The sequence below is a fragment of the Schistocerca americana genome, chromosome X (assembly GCF_021461395.2).
Source record: "Schistocerca americana isolate TAMUIC-IGC-003095 chromosome X, iqSchAmer2.1, whole genome shotgun sequence".
Lineage (NCBI taxonomy): Eukaryota > Metazoa > Arthropoda > Insecta > Orthoptera > Acrididae > Schistocerca > Schistocerca americana.
The window spans coordinates 271,545,055-271,554,380 of NC_060130.1; the positions used below are offsets into that span (position 1 = coordinate 271,545,055).

Consider the following 9,326-nt stretch of genomic DNA (forward strand, 5'->3'; position numbering starts at 1 on the left):
CATGAAAAAATTTTTTGCTACTGACTACTCATGTTTTTATGGCTATTTCCTTTCAGGTCTCAAGTAGCTCATTTCAAAATAAATTGTATAGTAATTCTGATACTACAATTCATAGTGGAATCATCTGAAATACAAAACTGCTCGTCACCTAAGGCCATTTAACATCAACAAACTCAACAAGGATAAAATATCAGTCAAAGCAAGCAGTTCTCAATCTTGTGTTGAAGATTTACCTCCAATTAGACAAAAAGTAGTTGCTCCATTAGGCAAGTCAGCATAATGTTAGATGACAACAGCCACTTGCTTCACTGATTCCCAAATCCACCTCAGGCATATATCCCAAAATTTTATGTTAGTCCCTTTCCAGAAGCAAACCATTATTAATGAGCATAACATTATTATGATCAAACCCCTCATTTAAGCCACCACAGTTCTCAGGTGAGTTAGGAGAGGGTTTTTATTTTTGCACAAAAATGTTTCACATTTACATTTCAAACAACATTCAACAAGCATATGAAACATTTTATCAATCAAGCTGTAAATGCATCTAGCAGTCCAGTGTTGATGTAATGTGCCACAGTGCTGTAGGACTCCAGTGTAATCATGTTCATCATTTCTATTGGATTTTCAGCCCATAACAACTTGCTAGTATTGGTCTATTTTCTACTTATTTCTGCCATCGATTTATTGTATTTTCAGTAGTGTATACAATTTTTTATTTTATTTCTAAAGATAAAATTATATGCCTCATTCCAACTTTCACTGATTTACTAAGAGGCTTTCTTTCTATAGATAAATCGCGATGAGCTATACAGTTTTGTATTTCAGTAGATACTAGTGATACCACTGTATGCCTCATTACAACATTCAGCGCTTTACTAAGAAGCTGTCTTTAACCAGAGAAACAGGAATGAGAAAGGAAAGGCTGTAGCCATACATATTTTGTTGTGTACTGTTTAATGAAAACCAACTTGTGCCAATAGGAAACAGCCCACTTAAAGTATAACAGCATATATGGTGCACTCAACATTGCCAACTGTGCTCTACCTGTAAAGTGTGTGTGTGTGTGTGTGTGTGTGTGTGTGTGTGTGTGTGTGTGTTTTATTGATGGGAGAAACCCTACAACTGTGTGCATGCATCACAGGTGCATTGCTTCTCCAGAAAACTGTGTTCTGTACACAAGAACACACAACTTGAAACTTTAGCAACATAAAAAAAATGTTTTAAAATCTGTTGCCACATACTTAGCAGGATTACATCACATCTAGTAACATTACAACTGCACTGCTCTATTAGTAAGGATGTCAAAGCTGAATAAAAACTGACACTTCAAAAGGATTTATTTATTCAGTCATATGAAAACTTTAGGAACTGTACGCCAATGTGCCAGATTAGGTTATGATACAATTTACTCTGGATAAGTTAAATATCTTTTCATCTACAACACAGGGCAGGCACAAACTTTTTCAACAACATTGTATTAGAATACACACCACTTTTAAACACACAAGTACATAACAGAAAAAGCTGTTCCTCAAAATGGTGAAATTTGTTACAGTCCACAGTTAGATAACAGTATTAAAAACTCAATTATTAACATATTAACTGCACTCTCAGACAAAGAGAAGCATCATGTTATACAGGTGAATATAAGAAAATATAATTTTTATTTTTAACAGTAAGGTCAAGAATATTTTGAAAAACAAAGTTGAAATGGTAGTTTGAATTGTTTAACCACATAAAAATGTGCTAGCTTTTTCCTGTTCAGTCTACTGAAACTTGTCAAAACTTTATTTTAAAAAAACATAAGCAAAAGCACCTCTTGCAAGCTTTAATGACACTTTTTGCTGCCTTATACTGGATTTCAGAATCCACAGCAAAGAACTACAGTTGAAACATTTTTTTGACTAATTTAAACACTATAACAATTGCAAAAGGCCCAAAATTATTTTAAGTTATTTCATATTTCAAATGGATGCAGCCTGATCTCTGTGAGAAAATTAAATTTATGGAATGTTCAACGAGATGAACAACTGTCACTGCCTAGTAAAGCTGGAACATAATATGTGCACTGTTCACTTGAAGATAACTGTTGGACCCAGAACACACAATCTTCTGAGCAATCATCCCACTGGTGAGTCAAATTCGTTAGTATGAATGCAGCAATGCAAATGAAGTTTATTATCAGGTGGTGATAGCTGTAATATTTAACGATGCGCAGACAGCTTGGACATTAGCGCCTGGGGAGGGTTAGTCCTGGAATTTGAAAGGAAGCATCCATGGCCTTTGAATGAGCAACTGCCTGCAATGACTGAGGAAAATTACAAAAGTTCATTAGCATCTAATTCTAGATGGATATCCTACATAATATTAGCTCTTGTATTACATATCTATCTTGAATAACAATCACAGTAAATCAACTTACAACTTTATCCCAGTATGAAATATAACTACCACAAAAAACTTAAAAGTTTTTATGATAAAGACCTTCCCCTTCAATTCTCTTTCTGGAACACTAACTTTAACTGTATGTTAAACAAGAAAACTGTATATAGTAAAATTTTATGCTGCATATGACTGCCACAGAGTAGCTGAATAAATTATTCACAGCGACTCTGAATTGCTGGAAATGTCTCTTGCACAAGAAAAGTTTTAACAAATACAGGTTGCTGTTTTACCAATAACAAATTCACAGTTTCAATATCATGGCAATACTGACAATTCTTCTCTTACTATATATTTGTATAAATTGTTCTTATGTCTGCCCATATGGTTACAGGAAGGAAACTTTAGCTAGAATTTTACAAAAATCCGTAAAATGCAAAATTAATGTGTCATTTCATTGGACACTTGCAGTTTCATGCATTTCCATTTATTCAAATAACAGCAACTCGGCAAAATACAGCAACCTGGTCAGTCATATGCAACTACACATTGCCAGCACTTTTCTTGGCATCTGTGTACTACTGAACAGCTGTTTTTGTTTACTTGGGAAGTTCACACATTGTGTGCAAAACTGTCTTTTGAAGCATCAGTTTTTGCAATGCAATTTAATATTATTTACTTTTTTGCTACAATAGTTTAGCTAAGAGCTTATAGCAAGCAGTAAGTCTACAGTACCTGTAGACAATAACCTATGTCAGTGCGTCTCCCCATAACACTCATGCAGCTGTTTCTTTTATTTTATTTTAGCTTGTAATATATTTTCTTGTGCGCTTATCTCTCACATATTTACATAAAACAATCTTCCCCCCGTTCCAAGGTTGTGTGCCGTAAGTTCTTGACCTCTGCGTCCCACGTTCTCCCTCGCTATGATAAATTTAGCTAAGCGATATTTTTCATTCATGAAGTGTGTCATTCTGAAGAACTATTCATTTCAAGTAATTTTTAAGGAACTATATTTTGAAGCAGAATTATTGTAAAAGCTAGCCTGATTGCATGCACAGGGAAACAGCATCTGCAGCAAACTTTTTCGTTTTATGTACCAAATAGGAAATAGTAGAAGCTTGCCTAGCCTTCCGTATAAGCGCTACTTTTAATATAAATGTACGTGACACTGTTTATAATTAAATGTAAGAATGATCCTAGAAACTTACTTACACCATACGCACTTTAAGCTACCTATGTACTGTTCCCAAGACATTGCATGCTATTTGCAGAAAAATACCAACATTCAAATTTGCTATCGTTTGGTATTTGTTACTTATGCGTCAAAGGCATGCGAATTTCTACAGTCATCTTTTTTCTACAGAGACATCTAGTGGCAGAAGCGGGAGGCACTCCAGTACTATAGATTTGCCTTCGAATGTGATCAGCTGATTGCTATTTTGTGCTATAGTTATAAATTTTTATTTCATAACGTTCAATACAGAAAGCATTTAACGCCCTAACAGATATTGTGATGGAACCAGAGTTATGCAACCAAAAGCATTTAAACGACAGTTTTTCTTTTTTTAAATGTACGTACTGGATTAAGGAAAAACTTTATTCCTTCTCTACAGACAATCTCTTAGGCACGAAACTTCTCAGACCAATATTTATTTGTTGTTTCGAGTGCGCGTTTACTACCCTAACCTGTGAGCTTAGTATAACACATGAAATCTTCGGTGACGTTCGGAAATGAAATTTAAAATATATTACAGCATCTCGTTGCTCCACAGCGTCATTAAAGCCACGTGTGTTCACAGTGTCACAGGGGTGAGTTTCGTCACACGATGGAAGCGAATAACCTACATTAACCTACTTTCAAAACTCACTACGTTATAACCAAACGCATAAACAGAACAGTGTTTTCCTGTGTTGCTAACATGAATGAGATGCTCACGAAAACGTCCATGTGCCGGTTGCCATACCATGCTCTAACGGGGCCATTAAATTTCAAATGTCAGTAACTGCACCAGCGATAGAAAAAGTGGAACTGTAAAAGTGTAAATACGTTAGTCAAAATAATGATTTTTTTTCACTCACCATGATCATTTTATGCCATAATCTATCGACTACTTCATTCCCATCATAGCTGAGAACAGGCTTCTTCACGAGTACGAAACACTCTTTTTTTTTTTTTTTTAAACTGTATCCCCACTCTTCAGTCGTGTCACGAACGTCCTTCGTCTTTCACTACAACGACAATTCTTCTAAAAATTCTCGCAGGCAGTAGTGTGGCGCAGCAGTAGTTTAACTCGCTGCTGCAATGTTTGTTGTGGAGAGGACCACTGACTACGTAGTCAAATCAGTATCTTGATATATAAAATTCATCGTACATGTGCCTAACTTTTCTGTTACGCCAAGTGACTCTAAACTGTCCAGCAATTTATTAACAATGTTCTTAATGCATGACTTTCATTTTACTACACACTCTTAAACAGCTGCGTTGCTCCACAGTGCACTTCCAACCCGCGTAGTGTATTTATGGTAACATCAATCAACCACGCAATGGACCAATCCCATTCTACCAAGCGCTCTGTAGTCACCCATAATAGGAAATGTTGATAATAGTAGAGACGGTGAGGTGCTCTCAATCGTCTTTTACGAAAAAGTGGGCAAATTTACAGTTGATATTACTGAACATTACTGAACAACATTAGATGAAGAGCGACAGGGAATTCTCGTTATTCGCCTAACATTCCAACAACTTTCTCTGTGAGCAATCGTAAATCATTTACTCATTAAAGTTATGTACAGGTAAAAAGTATTCACAATTAATAAAATTGCAACCTCACAGAAAACAAATACTCACAAATCTGTGGTAAAATTAACGTAAACACCGAGAACAGTACGGTATTTGTGAATAAAGTACAGTAGGCTGTAATACGTTAGAGAATTTTTGTCAGCAATATTACAGTATCATGTGACTGAATCGTGCCTGACATTCGTTTACTTAATACGTAAAACCTGTTTTAATGTCAACATACGGTTTTAATGTCAACATACGTAATACTGACGTCGTTATAACTGATCGAATGTTCATTTTATGCAAATCTGTTATAAAATCTAAGACATTCATTATTCTGATCGACAATATAAAGATGTTACCTCGCTAACCCTAGCAAAAAAAGTGTTACCTTCTTACTGGTACGCAACATGGGCGTACCCAGGGGGGGGGGGGGGGGGAGCTGCGCTCGCTCCCCCACCCTCACCCCCCCCCCCCCCCGTAGAAGATATTCGCAGTTTTTCACTAGTGTACTGTATATTGTCTCAAGTCCTTGTTTCCTGAGACTAGTATGACCTGCCCCCCCCCCCCCTAGTTCAGATCCTGGGTACGCTCTTGGTATGCAATACAGCTAATTCGCATGGAAAGTAATGAAGTGTAGCTGGACTGTCTGTACACGATTATGTTTAGAATGCCCAACGAATCTTAAACTTCATATTAAATGGAAAAGTTTTTTTTTAATGGAAACATCACATGCATTAGTGCTAAAGCTTGCTCTTTATAAACGTACTGTACTTCAACGTTACGTTAGCTATTACATACAGTATATGTACACCTTTGCGTGTACAAACATGAAATTAGGTTTGTCTGCAAGGTAGTGAAAGCTGCTGAAGCACAGAGTGGCTGAAGTGTTGCGTTCAGATCATAAAACGAGGTACTAGCAAAAGCAAACAATGCTGATGTGCAAATTAAATTATTTGGCTGCAGTCAGCAACGAAAATTTAGGAAAGATATTTTCGAAACTACAAAAGTCATACGAATTAAAATCAACTGTGACACTGATACTCTCATCGAACAATAACAATAAAAATAGTGCGACTATTCCTCCTTGATTCTGTCAATGCCTGCATAATTCTGTATAATCCTCAGGTATTAAAGATACGAAACACTTAAAATACGGTACGTTGTATTTTCATTTGTGGGAGTCGTTTCCACTGCAGATTATGCTCAGCTGTTTATTCCAACACAATGAGAGTTAGCTGTTATGAAAGCAACTTTCAATTACCTAATTACATGTGAAAATAATTCAATCCCAAGTTCGTTACAAACAGGAAAGTAACTTGTTATTTGTATCTTTAGGTATTCCTTCATTAATTCCACGACGATGTGTTCTCACCCTTAGTAAGAACCCCCCCCCCCCTCCCCTCCCACCCCACCCCCCCTCTCTCTCTCTCTCTCTCTCTCTCTCACACACACACACACTCAATCGTTTCCCAGTAGACATTACCTTTCTTACCTATTCGCACAAGAAAATAGTTCTCACCAAAATTCACTAATTCCACATCATTTTCAGCTAAAAAGAACACTATTCCTTTTGTGACATTAACGGGCCACCAAGAGAAATAACTGCAGAAAATGAACAACAAAACTTGAATAAAATATAGTCTTTTTTTTATACAGATACTTAGGTAATAGTTCACGTGTGTTCAAAACATTGACGTTTAAGACAATGCTACCACCAATCACTTATACCATTTCAGCTGAAGTTGAACTTGCAAAAGAATAAGTTAAATAAATGAAAATCTGGGTGAATGATTTCTCTGGTAGAGACTTGTACAAGCTTTCAGGGTTCAGGGCTTTGGTCTATGAAGCAAAAAGTCTGATGCTCGGTTTGACGTTTAAGAACTATAGGAAATTGACTGAACAGTGTAGCAAAATGAAAAGACAAAAAAAAAAAAATAATTGTGTGTAATGATTGGCTTCAGTTTCACACAGGCGACTGTTCACACGATAAACGAGTCTTTTACTTTCCCAGCGTTTCTGTGTTTTTATCCAGACTTCAACGCAGTTAGAATAACACTGTTTTCTTCTCACATTAATTATTAAACGCACTGGTGATACTCGACAGTGCTTAAATCCATGAAAGCTAAGGTTCTCAATGAACTTCACTATTTGTCATACGTATCTTGTTTCGCCAACAGGAAGGAGGAAAGGTTAAAGTTTAGCGTCTCGTCGACTTCGAGGTCATTAGGGCGGGGCACCAGCTCAGCTGGACATCAAATTCGGCCGTGGCCTTGTTGGACCAACCATACTCACGAAACGCAGTGCTTGTATGCGAAGGTGGCTAACTCACATGGTTGTGATGAGGATTCCCTACGTCGTGGAAGCTGATGTCTCTCTGTACACCAGCGACTAATGTATCTGCGTGTATACTCTGTACACAACCGTAATTGTACCATGCTCCGACAGTTCTTCCTGTCAGATTGAAATATACGACTGGATAGAAGTGTTAACTTGCCTCTACGAATAATTGAATCAGTCTGACTTCATGTGGGAAAGTAGAAGGTAATCCTGAGGACAACCACAGTAAGCCGGTTCACGCCAGAGATTCGCGTTTTCATCTGAACGACCTACCATTAATGCCAGCATCATTCAAAGTCTTCTGTATGGTCTAATGACTCACTGTTTAATCTGATATTACCTGGATATCCGATGCAGTTGATTTTGCACTTTTAATTGGCTCATTTTGTGTGAGACTAATTATCCATCCCGAGCTGCAAGTTATTTGAGCTGCATTGTTCTACTTTTATTTGCAGCCGCATCGAATTCTTCTTACTTTTTAGCAGTTGACCCTTACAGAGTTGAAACGAATAGAAAGTTATTCTCCATGTGTCGAAATTTTTTATCTTGTCGAAACAGTAACATTTAATTGTCTTGCAAGAATATCGAAGGTTCTTTCAGCTGAGGACTTCTTGCTAATACTGTACTGTTCCGCCGTATTTTGTACTCGCATATTGGTGCTTGCAGCGTTAACAGCCCACTAGCGATATTGAAACAATAAAAACGTAGGCCTGGGAGAATAACGTTGTGTTTTAGGACTTGAGAAATGTAGTAGTCCCAGCCAGTATTTGTTCCTTATCATTTTGCGTTACTTCTTTAGAAAAAAAAGAACTGCAAAGGGTTATTCTTCCTTCTTATTTCCTTAAGAATGACACCACAACTTACTAAACAACAGTACCTTTCCAATAATACTGCAAAGACTTCTAACCATCGAAAGGGAGGCCCACAATAAACTAAAACTATTAACTGGCCAAACGTGGGGACTAAGCCCCACGATATCAGACGCTCGTACACACCTTCATCCACCCCATCCTCGCGTATGCAACTGCTGCATGGTTTTCCGCCCATTCGAAGTGTTACTAGTCCTTTCATATCACGAATATCATGACTCCGCCTCTCTTTCCTTATCCATTTATCCTCCACCATTCACTTCTTGTGCCAGCCCATAAATTTCCAACGCTTCTTCAAACACCTGCGACCTATTTTACCATTCAATGACCCGCAAAATCGAATTCCAGCGCTCCATTGTAACCCTGATCCTTGAGAATCATGTTCTTCTACGTGGTCCACTTCTCTTACATACCTACACAATCGACATCCATTCCTCGGGTAATTTTAACCTCCTTGAGCTTCCAGACCATGAAATCATACCTGAAATCAAGCCATACAATCAACTGTAACATACCCCACCCCTTCCATTCCAAGTGAGAGTCCCAAACCACCACTCCAGCATAATTGCAATCCCACTTGCCTCCTACACAGTCTTATAAAAATTAAACCTCGCAGCTCCTACATGAAACTATTCGCCAAAACGCTTCTCTAAAGCTTCTACAAAACCGTCAGAGGCAGCATTCGCAGGCCGAGTTGTAGGACATAGTTTACAGTAAAGCCCGTAAGTTTCAACACCAATACTTGAAAGAATATTAGCAAGCCACTGCCTACCTTGTATGTGATAGGCTGAAAAGTGTGCACACAGCTGTGCAAAATAGTCAAGTCCCCAAGCTGTGCGTTGAGTTCTCGGAACTTCAATGCACAGGCAGATGTATAGTGTTGTGGCGCGGTCCCGGTAATAGGAAGCGATGCTGTTATGATTGTTTGGAACTCCAAGAGTCTTTTC

General features: G+C 37.7%; 1 long non-coding RNA gene across 1 annotated transcript; it reads right to left on the reverse strand.

Moving 5' to 3' along the window:
• Nucleotides 1-1,328: 1,328 nt before the first annotated feature.
• Nucleotides 1,329-4,973, reverse strand: LOC124555066. The gene is made up of 2 exons (XR_006968514.1): nucleotides 4,468-4,973; nucleotides 1,329-2,311 (listed from the first exon to the last, which is right to left on the reverse strand). It is a non-coding gene; the product is annotated as an uncharacterized LOC124555066 (long non-coding RNA).
• Between the last annotated feature and the right edge of the window lie 4,353 nt (nucleotides 4,974-9,326).